This window comes from Myotis yumanensis, unplaced genomic scaffold (genome assembly GCF_028538775.1).
Source record: "Myotis yumanensis isolate MYYU_CA2020_CCGP unplaced genomic scaffold, mMyoYum1.0.hap1 SCAF_3, whole genome shotgun sequence".
NCBI lineage: Eukaryota > Metazoa > Chordata > Mammalia > Chiroptera > Vespertilionidae > Myotis > Myotis yumanensis.
In genome coordinates, this window is record NW_027223754.1 from 17047169 (window position 1) to 17070144 (window position 22976).

The window sequence follows — 22976 nt, forward strand, 5'->3', positions numbered from 1 at the left end:
TATGACTCAAGTTAGAAAACTTTGTGACTATATACAGTGTCTGAAAAAGGAGAACATCAGATAAAACTCTAGTTTTGATAACTGGTATTTATTCATTTTCAGTTCCTGGTGCTCAACTCAGGATTTTGTTGATCATGAAAATTATGTTAGATAAAAGATCCGAAATTACAAAACTGCCTTTGAAATGCTATGCCAATTCTAAAACACTATGTCTGGGCAAGCTTTGATATGCTAATAAGTAACTTCTGGTCCAAACTATCCAAGATTTTAACCTAGTCTTTAAAGTTGCACGCCATCACTTCCACTTCATTTTATTTGTTAGAAGCAGGTCACTAAGTCCATCTCACACTCAAGGGGAGGGGATTAGGCTTCACCTTTTGAAAGGAGATGCATCTAAGAATTCATATTCTAAAACCATTAGCATATACATCCATTTAAACTGGGTTCCTCCCAGTGTACTGTTGGCATCTCTTAGGGGTCTCCACATGGGAAGAGGGCTGTTTATTAATGGGCATAGCCCATGATATCATCAAAAGTGTTCATCTTATAACCTGTAAACCCTATCTTCTTAAAAACCTATATGACTCATCCCTAAATATAGGTTGTCCCCCCAAAAATGTATATACACACTAATTATAAAGGCAATGTTTATTAAAATAAATTTCATTTTCAGAATTAACCTATCAGCTGTTAAAGTGTGTATACATTTTTGGGGGGACACCCTGTATATATTTCATTAAGCATCAGTTTAACTCAGCTTAGTTACAATTACTATAAGTAAAAATTTTGAAGGATAAGAATGCTAAATGAATGTTGAAAATAATACAAAAACTATTCTTAACACTAAAATATATAAACTTACTGATATTTTAAAAATTTGCACTCCTTTATTAAACTTGTATAGAACCTACTGCATGCCAGGCACTGTTAAAAGCAGTTTATACATAACTTATTAATTACACATTAACTCATTTAATTCTCTTAACAGTCAGCTATCACTATTTTATAGATGTGGAAATTGAGGCACAGAGAGGTTAAGTAACTGTCCAAGGCCACTCAGCATTTTGACTCCAGCATTCATGATTTTAACCCCATTCAATTTTGCCTTTTGGAAGACTCACGAAACCTTTTAAGCTAAAGATTCCATAATTCAGTGGGCTTCCTAAATGCTAGTTAGGAAAAGAGCTATGGATTTGCATTTCTTTGTCTTTGCTTCTCTTAAAGCTCTTAAATTGCATGAGACAAAACAATAGGAAAATTGTAAAAGAATTGTTTGGTGTTCCCACTGAATTCAATAAGAATTACCCCAAGGGGTCCTCTGTTGAGGCTATAGGTCATTCTGCCTAAAACTTTAAACTGGTTCTCTGTATTATTACTAATGAACTGTGGTGGTAAATTATGGTGAGTTTTTGTTTTTACTTCTAAAAGTAATATAATTTCATTTTAGATCATTTAGGGGGGTGGGGAGGAAGTATTTCTAATTCCATGGCCCACCCTCAAAGCACCACCACTTTTATCATTCTGGTGGCTAATTCTTTGTGTGCAATCCAACCATTAACGAAGGTAAATGAAGATCTCTTCAGATACTTTAATCTTACAGCTATGTAATCCCCAATGTAGACCTGCTGTTTTACCACAGGAGAGCCCCAGGACACAGGGTGGGTTTTCCCCTATTGGTTAGCAAATGGGTTCTTTTGGAAATTTATTATCCTTAGTAATCTGACCCATATTAAGGCTACTTTAGGCTTCGATATTTTATTAAACACAAACTAGGAACAGTTCCTTCCCTGCCTCCTTCAAAGGGAGATATATTTTAATATTTTAGAGCATTTACCAGGAGTAGAGCCAGTGACACTAATCATATCCACATGGAGGCTCAGGCATTACACCCTCCCACAGAGAAGCATCGCTGGTCCTACTAGAGCAGTGGTTCTCAACCTTCCTAATGCCGCGACCCTTTCATACAGTTTCTCATGTTGTGGTGACCCCCAACCATAAAATATTTTCGTTGCTACTTCATAACTAATTTTGCTACTGTTATGAATCGTAATGTAAATATCTGATATGCAGGATGTATTTTCATTGATACAAATTGAACATAATTAAAGCATAGTGATTAATCACAAAAACAATATGTAATTATATATGTGTTTTCCGATGGTCTTAGGCGACCCCTGTGAGAGGGTTGTTCGACCCCCAAAGGGGTCGCGACCCACAGGTTGAGAACCGCTGTTCTAGACTCAGCAAAGAAGGGTTCCTTAAAATCCTTTTTGTTAGCATTCTTCCCAGAAGAATTTCAACACTACCTTCATGTACATTTGAGTGCTGAATTTAAATTTTTTGTTGAACTCACCTTTCCTATGGTTCAGACCTTTGAACCACTCTCTGTTCTGTGTGAATAATATGCCTGTAGCTCAAGGCCCACCCAATTTTTACAACTAGGAAGTAGGCCAGTTCCTGATGAGTTAACTACTTTTCTCCTTAATTGAGTTGTGTGTTTTCCAAAAGTCAGTTATTTGTTCCCAAACTTGTTCATTCAAGTCGTATTTAGTTATTATAGAATTTAAGTCAATATTACCAAAACCATGTAAACATGAGTGTAAAGAGAATGGTAATCTCTATGAAAATAAGTTGAATGCTTGGAGACAACATGATAAAACCAGGTCTTTCTCAAGGGAAAAAGAAAAAGGCTGTGGAATTAGGTATGAGTCGACACACGTGAAAGTTTGGGCGGAGAAAGGGTTGTGAAAATCTAGAATTCTGTCAGCTTCCCTGGCAGAGTCTGGGGAAGGGGCGGCAGGCGTCATGTCCAGCCATGAAGGTGGCAAGAAGAACCCCTGAAGCAGCCCAAGAAGGAGGCCAAGGGGATGGATGAGATAAAACGTTCAAGCAGAAGCAAAAAGTGGAGCAGAAGAAAACCGAGGAGCTAAAAGTGAAGGCCCAGGGGAAGGGCCTCCTGGCCACAGGTAGAATGAAGAAATCTGGCAAAAAGTGAGCTGTTCCTTGTGCCTGGGCAATGGTGACCCTTAGTTCCATTCCTGTTTTAACGTCTGGGTTCCCTGTCGTAACAACTCTTGTCACCTATAGCTAGAGTAACGTGTTGTCTTGGAGCCTGTTACACACTTAAGAATGAACTTTGTACAATTAATAATAATAATAATAATAATAATCATGCAGTGGCTCATCTCTTCAGTTCTTCTCACTCTGCCATTTCAACCTTAGCTGTGAGGTCAGAGTAAATCCAGCCCAGAGTCCTGGCAAAGTGTGTTCTTCAGGATTTGTTCTATCCCGAATTCTGTACTGCCTGGAATTAAATCAACTCATTTGAAAACAAAGCAAAACAAAACAAAATCTAGAATTCTGCCCGCAGTTTGCTCTACAAGCATCTCGAGTCCTCAACCCACTGAAGCTGAAGTGAACAATGCTCCTAGCTGTGTTAAGGGAGGTCTTATGTGCAGTCCCCATTCAAAGAAAAGGCCTTAGCCTGGTATCAAAGGAATGATGGCTGAATGGACTTGTGTATGTTTTAAAATAAAAATAAAGTTGTAAGGATATTTATTATAATTTTGAGATTCCCTACTTTAACTGACCAACTACAGATTTTGACTACATGGGGGAAGAGAGCTCCTTCAGTAAAATCCAGGAGCTGCCAAACAGACATGGGTGTGGGGCAATGACTTGCCTGGACCACAACACTTGCCAATGGCTCACATACTTGCAAATGGATAACCTCACATTTTAAAGATTACCCAAAGTGTCCCTTATGTCCGGGTAAATGTGCTTCATTGTTAATACAGCAGATTTTTATAACTTAATCACCTATAATGTGTCTCAGCCTATTAGATGAAAGAATGGTTCTAGATCTTTCAACTTACCCTGTAACTGTGCCTAAAATGTCTCCTTTCGACTTAGGGCTGGCTGGCACCATTGTAGATGTGTGATATATATCGTTTAACTGCTTAGAAGCCAAGAGGGAAGAAGGGCTGTTGTCTTCCTTCTAATTCTTTATAATTTAAGACAGACTGAAGCCTTCTTATTTAACCACTCTTTATAAAAGCATTCCGAAAATGTATTTCATTAATCAGAATGCTGCCTCTTTCTAAGAGAAATTAGAAGTGGGTTAAGATAAAGAATGCATATGTGTTAAGACTAATAAAGTAGAAATAAATACAGCAAGCAGAAAAATGAGGAGAAGCAGATGTGCTAACCCTGAGACCAGCTAACCACTGTGACTGAGCATCAGGTTTGGCTTGGGGAGCAGGTATACAAAGCAGTTAGTAGGAAACTGGAGCCTGGTAAGGCTACTACATGGTGGCTAATATTATTATAATTCATAATCACTCTTACATTTCTTGTCTCATACCCATGTTATTTCACCACATGAAGTTGCCACTACATCCATTTTTAAAGCTTTAAAGTAATTTTGGAACAAGAAGCCATCGGATTGGAATCTTCTGTACAAGTCCAGCACCGAGCTCTACAGGGCTGTGTGTGAGCTCACTCAGGATCATTTGACTCTTGTGTTTCAGGAAATAAAAAAGAATGATTAAACTGGCAATGTGTTTTTGCCATATGTTTAGCTCTTTCATCTCTGACGGCAAAATGTGGAGGCAATAAAGTCTCCCATATTTTGGTCTGAAACACATCTCCGTGACTCTTGGTGGCCATGACAAATAAGAAGAAAGGGTAAATTAACATTGTTCTCATCACATATAATGGAAGGTCTCAGCTAGAAGACTCAAAAAGCATTTCTAGTGCCGGTCAGAGAGACTGGGGAATCCAGCCAAACAGGATTTTCCACTTGTCCCTCATCTGAAATGGATGCCCTTGAGAACCAGCTTGTAGCCCTGTCTGGTATTGCCCTGGTTAGAATGTCAGCCTGAACATTGAAGGGTGGCAGCTTCTATTCCCCATCGTCAAGGGCATGTACCTGGGTTGCAGGTTCAATCCCTGGCCAGTCCCACAGGGCAAGTGTGGGAGGCAATCAATCGAGGTCTCTCTCTCTCTCACACATCAACGTTTCCCTCTTCCTCTCTCTCTCCTTCCATACCTCCCTCTCCCTTTAAAAAATCAGTGGGAAAAATAACCTTAGGTGAGGATTAACAAAACAAAAAGAGAACCAACTGGTGCAGTCCCTGAGAGTCTCTAAGAAATGCCAACGGTCTGGAGTGAGAGTCACATTGCTATAGATGATGATTGGTACCAATGGCACAATTGCAGACCTTAGAAAAACTAGCAGATTTCATTTGGGCACAAAGGACAACCCTCTTTTTATATGCTCTCCTTTAGTTCCTCCTTTTTGCCTTCTGCCAAACCCTGAGGCGATTACATTTTTATATTCACTTGAGATGATACCAGAAGGCAGTGTATAAAATCATTACCTCCTCTCAGTGCTCCGTAAGTAAATGAATGAGAACCAAAAAGCATCTAGAACAAGAATGACCATAATGGTTCAAATTCAGTTCAGAAAATATTTTTTAAAGAGGGGAATGGGTTGTCAACATTCTCAAAATGAGACCCCATAGATTTCCCCATAGGCAGCCTTCTTTGATCATAACTGTTAAAAATCCCCCAGTCTCTATGATTATTGAATTCTCATCTTATCAGAAACTATCAACTATTATTTAGCAATTCTGTCTTACAAGAAATTAAGAAGATTTGGGGTGAGGGAAGGAACGGCAGATGGAATGCATTCTATTTTCTCAGTTGATAAAAAGGGAAAGGAGGAAATGTGGACATGATCAAATTCCTTCTTGAATTCTTCTGGAAAAATTTGATTTGGTCTCAACCCACCAAGATGAATATAATTTTATTGAATTTATCTCAGGCTCATTACTATTCTGACCTGCTTCATTCATAGTTAAGAATCTCTACAACTACCTCCCATCCATTGGAATTTTTATGTAAGCAAAGAAATAAACATTATGACTAATAGATGTATCTTTACACTGTGATTATGAAAAGAAGAAAAAGAGAATGATTTGACTTTTAGAGCCTTTTATATCATTGTTTAACTCTCCAACCCTGTCCCATTTTTAATTCATATATTAAAAATCTTCAGATGATTATAAAACTTAGTACATGTATTAAAAAGTCTAATTGTTGGCATATAGGATAGACTTTTAATAGACATGATTCTGCTTATTATGTGAACATAAGTACACAAACTTTTTATGGCATGATTACATATTGTTGCTTATTTCTTTGGTTATGTAAAATTTTCAGCTGACACATGGTAGTTGTTAGAGGTGCTTAACCATGAAGATAGCAGCTGGCTCGCCAGGATTAGAACATGCCAGGCGGTTCTTCTGATAGTGAGGGGAGTGCTTTTTCCCCCTAACTGCTGAGTGTCGTGACCTTCATCAATCAGCCCAACACCCAATCTCTCAGCCAACAAGCACCAGATTCTTAAGAAGCTTTTTTCTTGTTTTTCTCCTGGAATGTTCCTACACAAGATCAAAGCCATGTGCAGAAATATCTCTGCATGGTATCGAAGCTGATATTTCTTCTCAGTGCAAAGCAAGAAAGAACAGCCTTCGCCCAGTGGTCCAGAAATCTTATCCCAGAGATAAGTGAAGGGAAGTTATAAGTCTCTTCTTGCTTCACCTCTGATTCCGGCAGTCTGAGCCCCCAAAGGTCAAGATGGTGGCCTTCCTTAGAGCCAGGTTTTTATGAGCCAAGAGCTAAGTAAGCAGGGCCTGGATTGAGAGAAGTTAGTACACAACAGTTAGGGGCACAACAGTCAGCTGTGACTGCCTCACTTGCAATGCACCCCAGCATTGACGTCCTGGCACATGCCGCCTCCCTGCCCTGCCCAACTCCTTTTGCCCTGCTGTGCTTGTTTGCCCCATAGCCTTTACTGGCTTTACGTGCCCTTTAACCAGCCTACTCCATTTTACCGCAGATTCCCAGCCTCTGCCCTCTCCTTGTCCTCTTCAGACCTCAATTTCCACTGCCACCCCTCCCCAGATGCTCCCCAAATGCTCAGGTTCCTTGGGTTTCTGCCCTGGGCCACCCTTGGCTGATTTCACCTATGCCCGGAGCTTCAACCGCCTCTGGTATGCTAATTATTTGCAGCTCACATTTCCACCCAAGTTATCTCCTGACATCCAAGCTCCAGCTGCCTTCTAGAGAGTTCCACCTTGATGTCCTTCTAGCACAGTTTTCACCGTGTGCTTTTAGCCAATGAGTCTCCCAGAAAATGCCTCACGTGTGGAGGTTTGGAGTGAGGGCCCCACTGCATGTAGCAGACAGTGGTTGGCGCCAATGGCACAATTGCAGACCTTAGGAAAAATAGCAGATTCCACCTGAGCACAAAGACATATGCCCTCCTTCAGCTCTTCCTTTTTGCCTTCTACCCAATCCGTAGGTAATTCCATCTTAGATGCATCTAAGATGATAGCAGAAGTCAGTTTATAAAAGTGTTACCTCTCCTCGGGTATCCTACACAGTGCATGGGAGGCACCTACTTTCCCAAACTAGCAACCTTTCTATCATACTTTCCTCCTTCCTGCACCATTAGCACACAGCTCAGTTCTATATCCTTCATATCTCTTGACACTGTCCTTTCTCTCCATCCCACTGCCTAATGCAGGCTTCATCATCTTTATTTTCTAACAGCTTCCAGGTTCACTTTTATACTCCTCTCTCTCTAGTCTATTTAGTTTCCAAAAGCGCAAAATGCATCATGCCTATATACATTTCATGACTTCCAGTTGCTTGTAAGTAAAGCCCGAATCCAGTCTGGGCCTCTGCAGTGACTTTCTAACTGCCTCTCAATCACTCCCCTGAGCACCCAGGCCTCCAGCCACGCTTAACTCCTCCCCGCCCAGCACACCATCCCCTGCCATGCCGTAGGTCAGGCTTCCCCCTCCACTTGGCATGTGCTTGTCTTCCCCTGTCAAACATCCACTAACATTCAAAAGCCCAGTTCAGACAGAAGTACTCAACTCCCTTTGGCAGAGGGAGTTCTCCCATGGGCAGTGGACCTAACCCTGGAGGACAGGACTGGGCTGTTCTTGCCTCATCTGCACACCAACCCCCCTCACTGGTGCGATGCATGGACAGGCCGCTCAAAATGCCCGTTGGTTTTGATCTCAGGAGAATCAGAAAGCTGAAAACTCACAGATCCTATGCCTAACAGTCTCATTACATTTTAATTATCTCCTCTCCCCACAACACATACTACTTAAATGAGAATGTGATGGATATTTATTTGAATGGCATCTAGAAGCAAAGAATAAACTCTTACAAGGAAAGTCTCCCAGTGGAAGCCTGCTCCTGAGGTACTAGAAATCTCCCGTTGGGTGGTCACAGGGTCTTCACCTGGGCCAGGAGGTGGAGAAGGTGGTGGGAGGAGGAAACCTTATCTCCATTAAAAGGAAAAATGAAATGGTGCTGTAAAACCTCCCAGAGTTCAAACCCCATTCCCCTAACAGCATTACTTAACCCCTCATATGGATGTAAGTATACAATTCAGTTAAGCTGATGGAGAAGTAACTGGACTTAATCCATTGCAAAAAGCAAATGAAACTACACTACACGGTGATCAGATAAGGATGCTTGGAATGGCAAGGCCCTGGCAGGCTCTGTTTCTGCCAACAATCTGGAGTGGTCTCTTCCCCTCCCCAGACTTCCTTCTCCCCAGTAACTTAAGGAGAGCCTTCAGGGTCATCTGGAAGGCCAGGGAGCTGTTTAAGGAAAGGTTGGCAAGGGACAGAGAGAGAGGAGGCCACGGAGAGGAGATGGAAATGTCAGTGGGTTTGGGAAAGTGTGGTGTGGAGCCTTCTCCTCCCCTCTTGGAAGTCAGGCCCTGATTGCCTTTTTCCTGCATCGCTTTCCCTGGTGACTGACCTCAGCATCCCACCGCCATCATCACGCCCACCGTCAGTCTGGTCTCCAGGCTGCTGCCAGAGCTGTGTCTCCTACAGGCTAATCTAACCATGTCCTTCCCCTGCTTCCCAGGGTCCTGTTCTGTTACAGGATTAACCCAAGTGCCCCAGCCAGCACCCACGGGCCTCCAGTCCTAAGCCTGGCCTGCTTCTTCAGCCTCGTCTCCTGACCTCCCCACCTCACATCCCTGTTTTGGGGTCTGTGCGTGTCATCTGTTGCTTCAGTGTACTTGTTTATGACTGCTCTTTGCTTGGGATCTCCTTCCAAGGTTTAGATCAGGAGTCTTGTTTTCAAGGAAGATATACACACTGACACGTTCAGATACGCAGATACTCAGACACACTCACAGACACTCACAGACACATACAGACATATGTACACACACACACACACACATACACACATTACACCACACTAGGCTAAAACCCTTCTCTGGGCTTTCATAGCACCTTATCTGGACTTCAGTCACTGAACTGACCAGCTTTTACTGACAAATCTGTCCTCCTATATCAATGGTAAATTCTTCAAGGTCAGAGATCATGCCTTTTGCAACTTTAAACACCCTACCTTCACCCACACACTATCTAGTCCATTGCTTTTCAACCTGTGTGCCACAAGAATTTTTAAAACATGCAGTACCTGCTATTTAGTCAGAGGCACTAACCTCTTTTTCCCTTAGATTGTCAAATACAAAATTGACAACAGCCAACACAACTATAGCCATCTGGTGTGGATAAATCAAAACTATACCTAGTTTTTGTTATATCATCAAAAAAATATAATATATTGCCCTAGCCAGTTTGGCTCAGTCGGTAGAGCGTCGGCCTGCAGATTGAAGCATCCCAGATTTGATTCAGGTCAAGGGCACATGCCTGGGTTGTGGGCTCGATCCCCAGGAGGGGGCGTGCAGGAGGCAGCTGATCAATAATTCTCGTCATTGATGCTTCTATCTCTCTCTCCCTCTCCCTTCCTCTCTGAAATAAAACAAATAAATCAATTAACAAAAATAATATATATTTTGGTGTGCCATGAGATGAAAAAGATTGAAAATCGCTGATCTTGTTCACAGTGGACCATCAATAAAGGTTTGCTAAAGTGAACCCAACAGTAATTCCAAGGCGGGCCAGAAGGTCAGGAAACAGAATGGCTTTCTCAGTGACTAAAGCCGAAATGTATTCTCCTCTCCAAATTCGGGGGCAAGGACAGATTGCAGCCTTACATGGCAACTGACAGTCATAGCATCAACTCACCACCCTGCAAGTCTTAGCCTCACCCCTGAAAACACACACACAAAATTGTGCTCCTAACACTTAGCGGTTGGCTGTTACATTCAAGGCCTTTCTCTGGCTTGAGATATTCAGCAGAATAAACGGAGTCCATGCCACTTCTAGACAGCCAAAAGGAAGTGGCAACGACGCTTGCTTAAAGCTTCATTCAGCGCTTACTCCACCCCCATTTGTTTCCCACATGAGAAACCCTCCGAAGGCAGAAGCCATGTCTGATTATTCCTTATATTTCCCGCAGCTCCTAGCAGAACACTTTCAGTATGAAGAGCAAAGCATTGGAGAAGAAGATGGGGTAGAATAGACACCGGCCCTTTGGATTTTCCGGAAGAAAAGGTCACATGTAACTTGAAAATGTAATGAAACCTTGAAAGTGCGTGACACTACTTTATGTAATATGTATATAACTTGCTTAATGTAATTAAGCATCAATTCCGGCATCACATGAATTCAATTATTCTTTTAAATTTTAATGAACTCTACTTAATTAAAATACAATTGTTTTCTTAATTTTTATTTTGATAATTTTATTTAATTTTAATTTATTTTAATTATTTATTCGATAATTTAAGTGTGACATAGTAAGTATGTACTTTACTTGATGTAAAGTTGGGGAACTCAGTTGTGTTTCTGTTTGTTCCACAGCTGTCTACACAGCTGTGTGGTCCGTTCACGTGGGTCACATCATAGTCAGGAACACAGGCTTTGGACCAGACAGCTCTGGTCAGAATCCCAACTTTGTTACTTACCAGGTGTCCACCCTGGGTTAGCCTCTTGACTCTCAGTGTCCTCGCCTGTAAAAAGGAACATAGCACAGACCTCACAGGGAGGGCGTTGAGCATTTAGCCCAGTGCTGGGCCCATAGATCGTGGTCTAGAATCAGTTGCTATTTTGTTGTTGCTATTGTTACTTCCTCAGAAAATTTAAAATGAGAGCAGAGACTCTGAATTAGAGCAGAAAGCTATTAAAATATTGGTGGGTTTGGCAATTTGAAGACAGAGGTCACATCTGAATATAGATCTATAAAAACAAATTAGTAGAGCAACTTGTTAAAGCCCAAGTCAGGCACTTAGGCAGGACTATTTCTTGGCAAAACAGGACAGGTAGGGAGCTGGGAGTCTAGGCCTCCCCCAACCTGCCCACAGCTTTCCCCAATCCGACTTGGTTCAGTCCCAGCTTTTGGTTTCAGCAGCTGGCCTCTAGGTCAGTCACCCCAAGGATTCTAAAATCTATGGGGAAGTTCCAGGATGGTCTCCATCCCCTCTCCCCATGCTCCATCCCACCGTAGTGGCCGCTCTGCAGGTCTGAACATGCGCCCTCATTTCTCCCATCTGGTCAATTTTATTCCATCGAAACACTTGATTTGGGTCTTGTAGGATGAATAGGAGTTTGCCAGTCATAAGTAAATGATTGCTTTCTCTGGAAATTATATTCATTTACCCCATTCTATGGACGGCGATCCATCTTCCTAGGCATTTTAATGCTGGACCAAGAGCTGGGTGACATACTGATTCTAGTGGAACAGCTTTGTGGCGTCAGGGCCCTGGGACTGGCGTGTGACCTACAATCTCGGTTTCAGTGTAACATCTTCCAAAGCAATTAAAAATACTTTACTCACAGATTGGCACTGGATTCCCTTCTCTGCACCCAATTAAAAATATAATACTAACAGCCTTATTAGATCTAAAACAAGCCCTGAATAGAAACAGCCTGTTTTAAAATCAATAAACTGTTCTGAATCCCGGCAGTGGAAAAAGAGACAGGCTCCTCTCTGTCTTCCCTAAAAAGTCAGTATTTATACAAAGCATTATGTTGCCGGCTTCGGAGACGCGGAGGTGCCCCGGCTCCCACTCGGCCGCCTGCACCCTCTGAATCCTGCATGACTTATTTGGCTATAAGTAATCTCCGCTCCAGGCTTGCTTACATTTTTGGGTTTCCCTTTCGCCTGGAATGCATCTCGATGTTCTCATTAGCGCTGTCTGTCTTCCCGGTCTGGGCCCTCGCTCTCCTTTTGTTGCTGTTACTTTCTGTCCTGCCATTAGTAATCTTGACTGCTCCCAGCACGCAGCCAGGCCCTGGTGTGTTCCCCATCACGCTGACACTCTGTTCCCGCCAGACCAGGGCTCAGGCGCCTTACTCTTCCCCTCCCCCACAGCCAGGCCGCCCAGGCCCTTCTTCATACTTCCGGTAGGAATTGTTTAAAACGCTGCCTTTAAATATATTGTACGCTTTTTATAGAGGACTATAAAGAAAAATATTGAGAAACCCCTCATAATCCAGAGTGAAACACTGGATTACTTTTCTAGCATGATCCTTATTTAAAATATATTTCATTTAAAAAGTAATGTATCTCTCTCTTTTTCTTTTTTTTTTTTAATTAAATCTTTATTGTTCAGATTATTACATTTGTTCCTCTTTTTTCCCCCAATAACTCCCCTCCTTCCAGCTCCCACCCCACCCTCCACCCTCACTCCCCACCCACTGTGTTCATCCATAGGTGCATGATTTTTGTCCAGTCACTTCCCGCATCTCCCACACCCCTTTTTCCCCCAAGAATAGTCAGTCTATTCCCTTTCTATGTCCCTGATTCTATTATAATCACCAGTTCATTCTGTACATCAGGTTATTTATTCACTTGATTCTTAGATTCATTTGTTGATAGATGCATGTTTGTTGTTCATAATTTGTATCTTTACCTTTTTCTTCTTCTTCCTCTTCTTAAAGGATACCTTTCAGCATTTCATATAATACTGGTTTGGCGGTGATGAACTCCTTTAGCTTTTCCTTATCTGTGAAGCTCTTTATCTGACCTTCAATTCTGAATGATAGCTTTGCTGGATAAAGTAATCTTGGTTGTAGGTTCTTGGTATTCAGCACTTTGAATATTTCTTGCCATTCCCTTCTGGCCTGCAAAGTTTCTGTTGAGAAATCAGCTGACAGTCGTATGGGTATTCCCTTGTAGGTAATTGAGCCTCTTTCTCTTGCTGCTTTTAAGATTTTCTCTTTGTCTTTTGCTCTTGGCATTTTAATGATGATGTGTCTTGGTGTGGTCCTCTTTGGATTCCTTTTGTTTGGGGTTCTCTGCGCTTCTTGGACCTGTAAGTCCATTTCTTTCACCAGGTGGGGGAAGTTTTCTGCCATTATTTCTTGAAATAGGTTTTCAATATCTTGCTGTCTCTCATCTTCTGGCACTCCAATGACTCTGATATTAGACCGCTTAAAGCTGTCCCAGAGGCTCCTTACACTATGTTCACACTTTCGGATTCTTTTTTCATTTTGCTTTTCCAATTGGGTGTTTTTTGTCGAATCTTTGGTTTGATTATTGTACTCCTCTGGTCTGCTATTGGGTATAATATTCTTTATTTCAGTCCGTGTATGCTTACTTTCTAATTTCTTTATCGTAGCATCGAGGGTCTCATTAGTTTTCGTGAAGCTCTGCACAAATTTATGGCAAGCCCTCAAAATTGCAATTCTTAGCTCCATATCCTCCATTTCTGTCATGTTTTTTTGTCTCCGCATCTTTTATGCTTTCTTGGTGCACCCCCTTGTGGTCTCTGTGCGCAGTCTTGTTCTAGCCAAGCCTTAATTGTTGTAGTTAACACTAGAGGGATTTGACCCCCAGGCCGACTGGCTATAGGAATCAGCTGTATGGAAAACGTCTGCCTTCTGGGGAGGCGCTAATCCAGCCTTTGCCTGAGGCGATCGGCAAATGGCTGTGCGCAGGGTTTGGGCGGGGTGGGCTCAACAGGGCGGGCGGAGGGAGCAGTTATGGCCACGCTCAGTCCCGTTCCCAGAGGCTCTGCTTCTCAGAACCCCGGCAGCCGCTGCAAACCTCGGAGAGAAAGCTGCCCTCAGGTTCCAACTGATGCCGGATAATCCCGCTTCTCCCGTTTGAGTCTGGGTCCCTAGAGACTCGCCCGGATCTGGAGCCCAGAGTCTGAGACTCACTCCCGACAGAAAACGACAACCGCGCCCTCAGCCACCAGCCCGCTTTGTGCGCGCACCTCGGTACCTTTGTATTTTCCACACTGCGCCGCCTCTGAGCCTCGATTTGCTGTTCTCTAGTTGTAGAGTCTCTCTTCAGCCAGCCTTCCTGTGGTTCTGGGTGATGTCCGTTCAGTCTTTTAGTTGTATTTTTGAAATGGTTGTTTGCGGCAGCGGTCTCCGGTGTTTACCTACGCCGCCATCTTGGTCTCCCTCTCTCTTTTTCTTAATCTTCACCCAAGGGCATGCTTAGAGAGAGGAAGGGAGGGAGAGAGAGAGAAAGAAACATCGATCAGCTGCCCTCTGCATGTGCTCTGACCAGGAATCGTACCCCAAACCCAGGCGTGCGCCCTGACCAGAATTGAAACAGCAACCCTTTGGTGCACAAGACAACCCCCAATCAAATGAGCCATTCCAGCCCCGTATGTATCTCTTAACGTGATATGATGAGAATGTCACTTAACTTTTGTGGTCTCTTTCCCAATAAATCATAGCTCCAGTCTAGTCATGAGAAAAACACCAGGCAAACTCAAATTTGAGGGACATTCTACAAAATATCTGACCAGAACTCCTCAAAACTATCAAGGTCATAAAAACAAGACAAGTCTGCACAAGCTGGCTGGCTTGGTTGGTTGGAACGTTGTCCCATACACCAATAGGTTACGGATTCGATCCCAGGTTGGGGTGCATCCAGGAAGGAACTAATCGGTGTTTCTCACATCCCTAGCTCTCTGTCTCTCTCTCTCATCAATAACAACATATACTTGGGGGAGGATTAAAAAGAAAAAAATAAAACCAACCAAGATAAATCTGAGAAAACATCATTGTCTAGAGGCCCCTACAGAGACATAATCACTATTTGTAATATGGTATCCTGGACAGGATCTTGGAAAAGAAAAAGGACATTAAAAACTTTAAAAATCCTATCAAAGAATGGGCATTAGTAAAAAATAATGTATTACTGCCCTGACCGGTTTGGCTCAGTGGATAGAGCGTCGGCCTGCGGACTCAAGGGTCCCGGGTTCGATTCCGGTCAAGGGCATGTACCTTGGTTGCGGGCACATCCCCAGTGGGGCGTGTGCAAGAGGCAGCTGATCGGTGTTTCTCTCTCATCGATGTTTCTCTCTATTCCTCTCCCTCCCTCTCTGTAAAAAATCAATAAGATATATATTTAAAAAAATAATGTATTACTATTGGTTCACTGCTTGTGGCAAATGTTAAGAGGTTAACCATAGGGGAAACTGGATACTGAATACATGGGAACCCTCTGCATTATCTTTGCAACCTTCCTATAAATTGGAAACGATTTTCCGATTTAAATTTATCATTAAAAAGGGCTGCGTGCTCACTGGGAGGAAATTCAGACAATACGGAAGTCTATAAAATGAGAGGCAATAGCCCTTTGCTTCCATCTCCCCTTCCCACGGTTGGCACCAGCCTTATTTTCTGGGAATGCTTTCTCTTTATTGCATAGTTGAGCTCATGCTGCAAATGCAATTTTGAATCCTGGCTTTTTGTTTAGCCTTAGAGCATAAGCATTTCCCCATGTTCTTAAGAACTTCTTATAGACCATTTTATAGGCTGTGTAATATTCATTGCACTGTTTTCTTGCCCAAATTAGCTGTGATCCAGCCCTTATGTTTCCATGAGATTTACTTTCATTACCCACGCCTTAGAATGTTCCCTCCTGCAAAGAACGGCTCTTCTGCTTTCTCCAAGCTACAAGAGCTTCATCCATGTTCTCCCGGAAAGTTCGTTTAGTCCAATGTGCTTCAGCAGAGTTCCATGGAACAGCCTTTCCTTTCTTGACTCCTTCCCTTGCCTTTCTCTCTCATGATGTAGGGATTTATAATCCATTGTGATAACCCCGGTGTTGCCATTGCCGATGACTAAAATGTGGAGTGTTTGCACCTTGATGTAGTTGGTTGAATAGTGTCCCTCCCCCTAAAATTCATATCTATTCAGACCTCAGTCTAATTATGAGAAAAACACGAGTCCTTGTTTCAAAATACTGGTAGGGTCTTTGCAGATGTAATTCTTTAAGATGAGGTCATACTAGATTAGTGTGAGCCCTAAATCCACTGATGGATGTCTTAAAGTAGGCCACATGGAGACACAGGGACACAGAGAGCAGAAGGCCATGAGAAGACGGAGACAAAAATTGGAGTCCCGCATCTAAGGATTGCTGGCAACCACCAGAAAGTAGGAAAGGCTTCTCCTTCAAAGCCACTAAGAAGAGCCCTGGCCTGCTAGCTCATTTGGTGAGAGCAGTGGTCGCAAACTGCGGCTCGCAAGCCACATGTGGCTCTTTGGTCCCTTGAGTGTGGCCACGAAGTTTCAATCACACTGTACGTGCGCGCCCGCACGTGGTATTTTGTGGAAGAGCCACACTCAAGGGGCCGCAGTTTGCCGACCACTGGGTTAGAGCATGGACCCAGTACACTAATGTGGGTTTGATCCCCGGTGAGGGTACATACAAGAATCAACCAATAAATGCATAAATAAATGGAACAACAAATCAAAGTCTCTCTCTTAAAAAAAAAAAAAAAAAAAAGCCCCTAAGATGAAGCCCACACCTTGATTTTGTATGTCCGGTGTCCAGAACAGTGAGAAAGTAAATTTCTGTTGTGTGTTTGTTATGTTTTTGTGGATTTTAGAGAGAGAGGGGAAGGGAGAGGGATAGAGAGAGAGAAACATGGATGAGAGCGCTCCCTCCCTATTGGGGAGCCTGTAACCCCCGCATGTGCCCTGACCCGGAATCGAACGTGACCTCTTGGTTCATGGGTCGGTGCCGGACCACGGAGCCACACCGGCCGGCCGGGGTACCTGTCTGTTGTGTTAAGCCACCCAGTTTGTGGTTATTTGCTGTTTTGCTTTCCACCCTTGGTTACCCCCGATCAAGGTGGTAACCGAGTTTAATATTAAGTGAAAAATTCCAGAGACACACAATTCCTAAGTTTTAAATTGGGCGCTGTTCTGGGTAGCGTGAACTCTCGCAGGATCCCATCCCGTCATCCCCTGCTCCGGCGTACGTACGCACGCACGCACGCACGCACGCACGCACGCTGAGGACGCTCGCCCTGCGTGGGTGACGTCACGCAGTCAGTAGCGGTCGCTGTTGTCAGGTCTGCTGTCTCGGTGTCGATGTGCTTCCATTCCAGTCACCTTTATTTTACTTAATAATGGCCCCGAAGCACAAGAGTAGTGATGTGGCAACTTGGATATGCCAGAGGGAAGCCGAAAGTGCTGCCTTGAAGTGGAAAGGTGACATTTCTCGACTTAAGGAAGCATCTTATCGCCTCCCATCATCACAAGAAGGGCGAGTACGGGACAATAAGATATTTTGAGAGAGAGCGACCACATTCACATTACTTTTATTTCAGTATATTGTTATGCTTGTTCTATTTTTTTTTTAATTTTTATTTTATTGTTTAAAGTATTACACATAGTAGTACATATGTCTCCTCCCCCCCCCCCCCCCATTGACCTTCCCCCGGCCTCCCCTACCGTCTGTCGCATGCCCTCATCCCACCCCCCAGTGTCTTGCGTCCATTGGTTGTGCTTATATGCATGCATACAAGTCCTTTGGTTGATCTCTTTCCCCCCCTCCCCAACGCTCCCCAGCCTTCCCGCTGCAATTTGACAGTCTGTTCGAGGCTGCTCTGCCTCTGTATCTATTTTTGTTCATCAGTTTATAATGGTCTTTATGATCCATAAATGAGTGAGATCATGTGGTATTTTTCTTTCATTGCCTGGCTTATTTCACTTAGCATAATGCTCTCCAGTTCCATCCATGCTGCTGCAAATGGTAAGAATTCCTTCTTTTTTATAGCAGCGTAGTATTCCATTGTGTAGATGTACCATAGTTTTCTGCTTGTTCTCTTTTATTATTACTTAACTGTTGTTAATCTCTTACTGTGCCTAGTTTACAAATGAAACTTTATTATAAGTATGCATGCATAGGAAAAACCAGAGTATGTAGAGGGTTAGGTGCTGTCTGCGGTTTCAGGCACCCACTGGGGGTCTTGAAACGGATGTAGATAAGGGGGGTTAGTGTGTCTTGCATACAGTGGGCTGTGGCCTCAGGGACCTGGGTCTGAGCAGAACTCTGGCACCTCCGTGGGGACGGGGGCCATGGTAAGGTATCTAGGGGTAGCCACAGAGACCACGGGTGCCAGGCTTTGAGCAAAAGTCCAACCAGACTGCCGTGTTTTGTGTCATTTTCCTTCTCTTCAATCATCCCCACTTGGTGGCCATTTCTTCCTGGTCAGATGGAAAAAAACCACAGTACTATGGACCCTTTTATCTGCGTCCATAGTATTTCTAGAAGATTTATGTTGTCATTGGCCAGAATACGTCCTTAATATACAGAGCTTCCAGATTGAAAATACGTTAATTTCAAAGCTTTGGTTATGACAGAATAAATGACTTCAGCCCTTCATTTCTTTTAAACTGCTTGTAGTGCATTTGCTTTAAGAACACGCATGCACACACACCAAAACCTGAACAGTGATTGCTGTATTTTCCAATTTTTCTAAAATGAGCTTATGTTACTTTCATAGAGAAAACATTTTTATAAAATTTCCTTTAAAACAGGGGTGTTGCGTCTGCCACAAAAACTGCTTTGGGATGGAGAGATTCTCCTCAGAGGCGAGGCTTAAGGGTGGTGAGAAAAATGTGAGCCATAACCTTTTAATGTGTGAGACCTGGGGACCACTCAGGCCCAAGGAGTAATTGTCTTTACTTTGCTATGAGGTCCCATGGGGTCCTGAGGCGAGCCTGTGGTGAGGGATCAATTCTTCTTGTGGGGATGGGGTGGGGATGGTGCCAGAAAGCAAAGTCTTGAAGGAGTTTAATGACTTTCAGTACAATTTATGGTTGCATGTGTAGGAAAGACCATAGTATGTATAGGATTCATAGGATGTATAGGGTTCATAGAATGTATCTGTGGTCAGAATGGCAAGGAAAACCACTTCTCAGTCTCTTGCTGGGCTGTTGTGAATGAAACCTGAGGGCGGAGGGTGAGGTTTGTCGGCGGAAGAGAAAAGTGCCTGTGGTTCACCACAGGGAGGCGGGCCACACCTGCCAGAGATGCGCTGTGGGGTCCTTTGGAGGCCCAGCATCCCTTTCGGTGTTAGGTATCCATTGCAGCGGAACCTCAACACTTAGTGGCTTAACACGATGGTAAACTTTGGTTACCTCATAGTTTTTGTAGGTAAGGAATTTGGGAGTGAGTTAGGGTAATTCTGGCTTTTGATCACGGAAGAGGTTGCAGTCTAGATGTCGGTTGAGGCTGCAGTCCCGTGGAGGGAGGATCGGCAGAGCCCGGAGGATCACTTCTCAAAAAGGTCACTCGCACATCTGACAGACTGGTCCTGGCTGTTGGCAGGAGACCTCAGTTCCGTGCCACGTGAACTCCTCCACAGAGGTCACACACTATCATTTCCACAACATCCTATTGGCTACACAGGTTGGCCCTGTTCTGTGTGGGAGGGGGCCACAAAACCCAGCAGTCAGGGTCACTGGGTGTTGTCTTGGAGGCTGGCTGCCACGCTCTACACAGAGCTATGCCATGCGTGTAGCTGCGTCATTGGGTCCATGGCTGATGTAGTATCTGGGGCTGGGAACTTCCAAAACCCAAGCAAAAATGTATTTTTTCTTATCCCTCAAAGTGAAGCATTCAGAATATGTCCAGCCATATTGGGAACCTGGGAAAGATCCCGAGGATTATCCCAAAGCAGTCACAACTCTAAGACAAACTTTATTCTATCCTTACTCAACATTTCCCCCCAACTCTTTTTAATCATATGTTTCTTTTGATGTGAATTCTACATATCATTAAATGCACAAATTTCTTAGGTATACATTTGCTCAGTTTTGAATAATGCCTCATACCTTCATAACCCAAACCCCTAGAGAAATACAGAAAGTTCCCTCACCTCAACAATAAAGATAAATACATTTTTTTAAAAAGTTACCTCATATTCCTTATTCCTTCCAGTCAACACACACACACACACACACACACACACACACTCAGGCAACCACTGTTTTGATATCCTTCCACTGTAGCGTTTTATGTAGTTGAGAATCTATAGTAATAAAAGCATAATATGCAAATCGACAGAACGACCGAACAGCAGAACGACCATCCGGATGACCTTCCGGACGACCTTTCGGACTACCACGCTATGACACCCACTGGCGCCAAGCCAGCCAAGGCGGGTGCGATGTGATTGGTCGGGGGCCCGGCCATCACCCCATGTCAGTCTGCAGAAGGAGGCCCAGGCCTCCGGCCAGCGAGGCAATCAGTCAATTAGGGGGCTTCATGATCGCCCCAAAGAAGGAGGCCTAGGCTACCAACCGGCGGGCGGTGGTGGGTGGGCAAGGCCTACCTCTTTGGGGAGATCCATCACGGGGCTCCTGGACTGTGAGAGGGCGCAGGCCGGGCTGAGGGACACCTCTCCCCCCAAGTGCACGAATTTCATGCACCGGGCCTCCAGTTTCAAATAAGCGGAATTACACTCTTTTGTGTTTAGTTTCTTCTTCAGTTGTGGTGCACCAGTAATTTGTTTCCTCTACATTATTTTTAAATTTTAACCTACAAAACTGAAAGATAGCACAATGAACCCTCAAATACCCTTGACCTAGAGCCACCAATTATTAAAATGTTGCCACATTTGCTTTCTTTCAGTTTCTCTTTCTCTTTACTGAACCCCTTGAAAATTGCAGATACAAGACACTTCATCCTTAAATACTTTAGCATGTGCTCTTAAGAACAAAGACATTCTTCTCCATACCATTATCATGCCCAAGACATTTGATATTGATACAAAAATATATAGTCCATATTCAATTTCTCCAACAACATTCTTTAGAGAAGCTCGGGTACATATTGTAGGAAGTGTGGTGGGGGTTGGAGGTACAGGGTCCGTGTCCTGACCTTGACCCCTCCTCTCCTCTCTCTCTCTCTCCTATTCTCTCCCCATCCCTTCTCCATGGCATCCATCACCAGTCCTGGCTTGAGTAGTCACCTAAATTCCTCCACCTGCTCAACTCCTCTGGGCAGCAATATTTATAGGAACTTTCCTTCCCTTTCTTTGGTGGCTGACCCTTCCATGGTGTATCCCGCATACTCACATGCCCCCCTCCCCAGGAATCACTTGCATGAACCTCTGTGATGGACAGGAAAGAGCTTTTGTTCATTTCTCAAGGTACCATAGACACTGGAAAATAGTCCTCCCTCCTCTTTTTTTGTGTTCAGGTCTAACTACTTACACAAACCTCCCTCCTCTCAGCCTTTCCCCCCAACAAGGCACAGGAAAGTTTTCCTGAGCTAAGAGTACACATATCTTTCCAACACACACACACACACACACACACACACACAATACCAGCAGCCTCACACTCAGGTCTGATTCTCTCCCACCGCCAGCCTGACCCTCTGAGTCTCCAGTAGGGTGAGGCAGGAGCCATGGAGGCCCACCCAGGTAAACGCCATGTTTAGGTGTAGATTCACAGCCCCCTCAGCTCTGCAGCCTCATTGCCCTGAGCCCTTGGTAAGCTAACGGGGCTTCCTACTCACTCCAAACCCCTAGGAATCCCTCCCAACCTCACTGCTCAGCTGGTCTCAGGGAAGAAATATACACTTTTTGCTCCAGACAATAATTGGTCATTCTCACTATTGGTCATTGTAAGTATTTATACTCGGTTCTGCAGCAGTCCCCTGCACCAGGGCATTGACAACATGCAGCAATGAGCCTCTCTCTGCAGCTGAGGGATGGGCCTGGGCATGGAGTTCATAGAGAGTCAGTGATGGGCTGATGCCCTGGCCCATCTGGTAGAGCAGCATGGGACCCCAGCGAGCCCTGCCCATCTGCCTGCCCGGGAACAGTCTGAGGTGTGCAAAAGGAGCTGCACATTTACTTGAAGACTTCACTCTAACCTTAATTATTTACTGTCCATGTCTGAAAGCCTGGCCTCATGAACAAGTGGCAGTTCCTTCTGTTCCTTGTCTAGTGGTTGGAAGCAGGGGATGAGAAAAGTACCTCTTTGCTGTACAGAGGTGTGTAGCTATCAAAGCAGATGTCAGCACTTGGGCAGAAACTGTGGCCCTCACCTGTTGCACCTGCTCTGTGCTGTCCATGCAGGGAAAGCCGCCCCCCTGCTTCCAGCAGTGCTGAGTGACATTCACAAAGTTAGGCTTCCAGGATGGAGTCATGTGGTTAGAACAACTGGGGGTGGGTCACTATGTACCAGAAAAGTTCACCAGATATTTTGAATGACAATTCAAAAAGTAGTCCTTTTGGCTCTGGCCAGTGTTTCTCAGTAGTTAGAGCACTGGCCTGTGCACCAAAGGGTGGCAGGTCCCATTATCTGTCAAGGGCACCTACCTGGCTTGCAGGTTTGATCCCCAGCTTGGTTGGGGTGCATGTAGGAGGCAACCAATAGATGTGTCTCTCTCATATCAATACCTCTCCCCCCCCTTCTACTCTCTCTAAAATAATCAATGGAAAAAATATCCTTGGGTGAGGATTAACAACAACAACAACAACTAGTCCTTTTGTCATTTCCAGAGGCCAGGAGAAGTTATAAGGAAAGGGTGACAGGATTGACAGGGATGGGAAGGAGCCCACCTTGTATCTTCAAGGCTTAATCAAGCCCCCACCTCCCTGTTCCTCACCCTTTCCTAAGGCCATCCCTCATTTGGAGCTCCCCTTTGTACAATCCCCTGGGCTCTTTTTAATTTGGGTCATTCATTCTAATGTTTACTTATATGTTGTATTAGAGATCTGAGGTGGTTTACAAAAACATAAA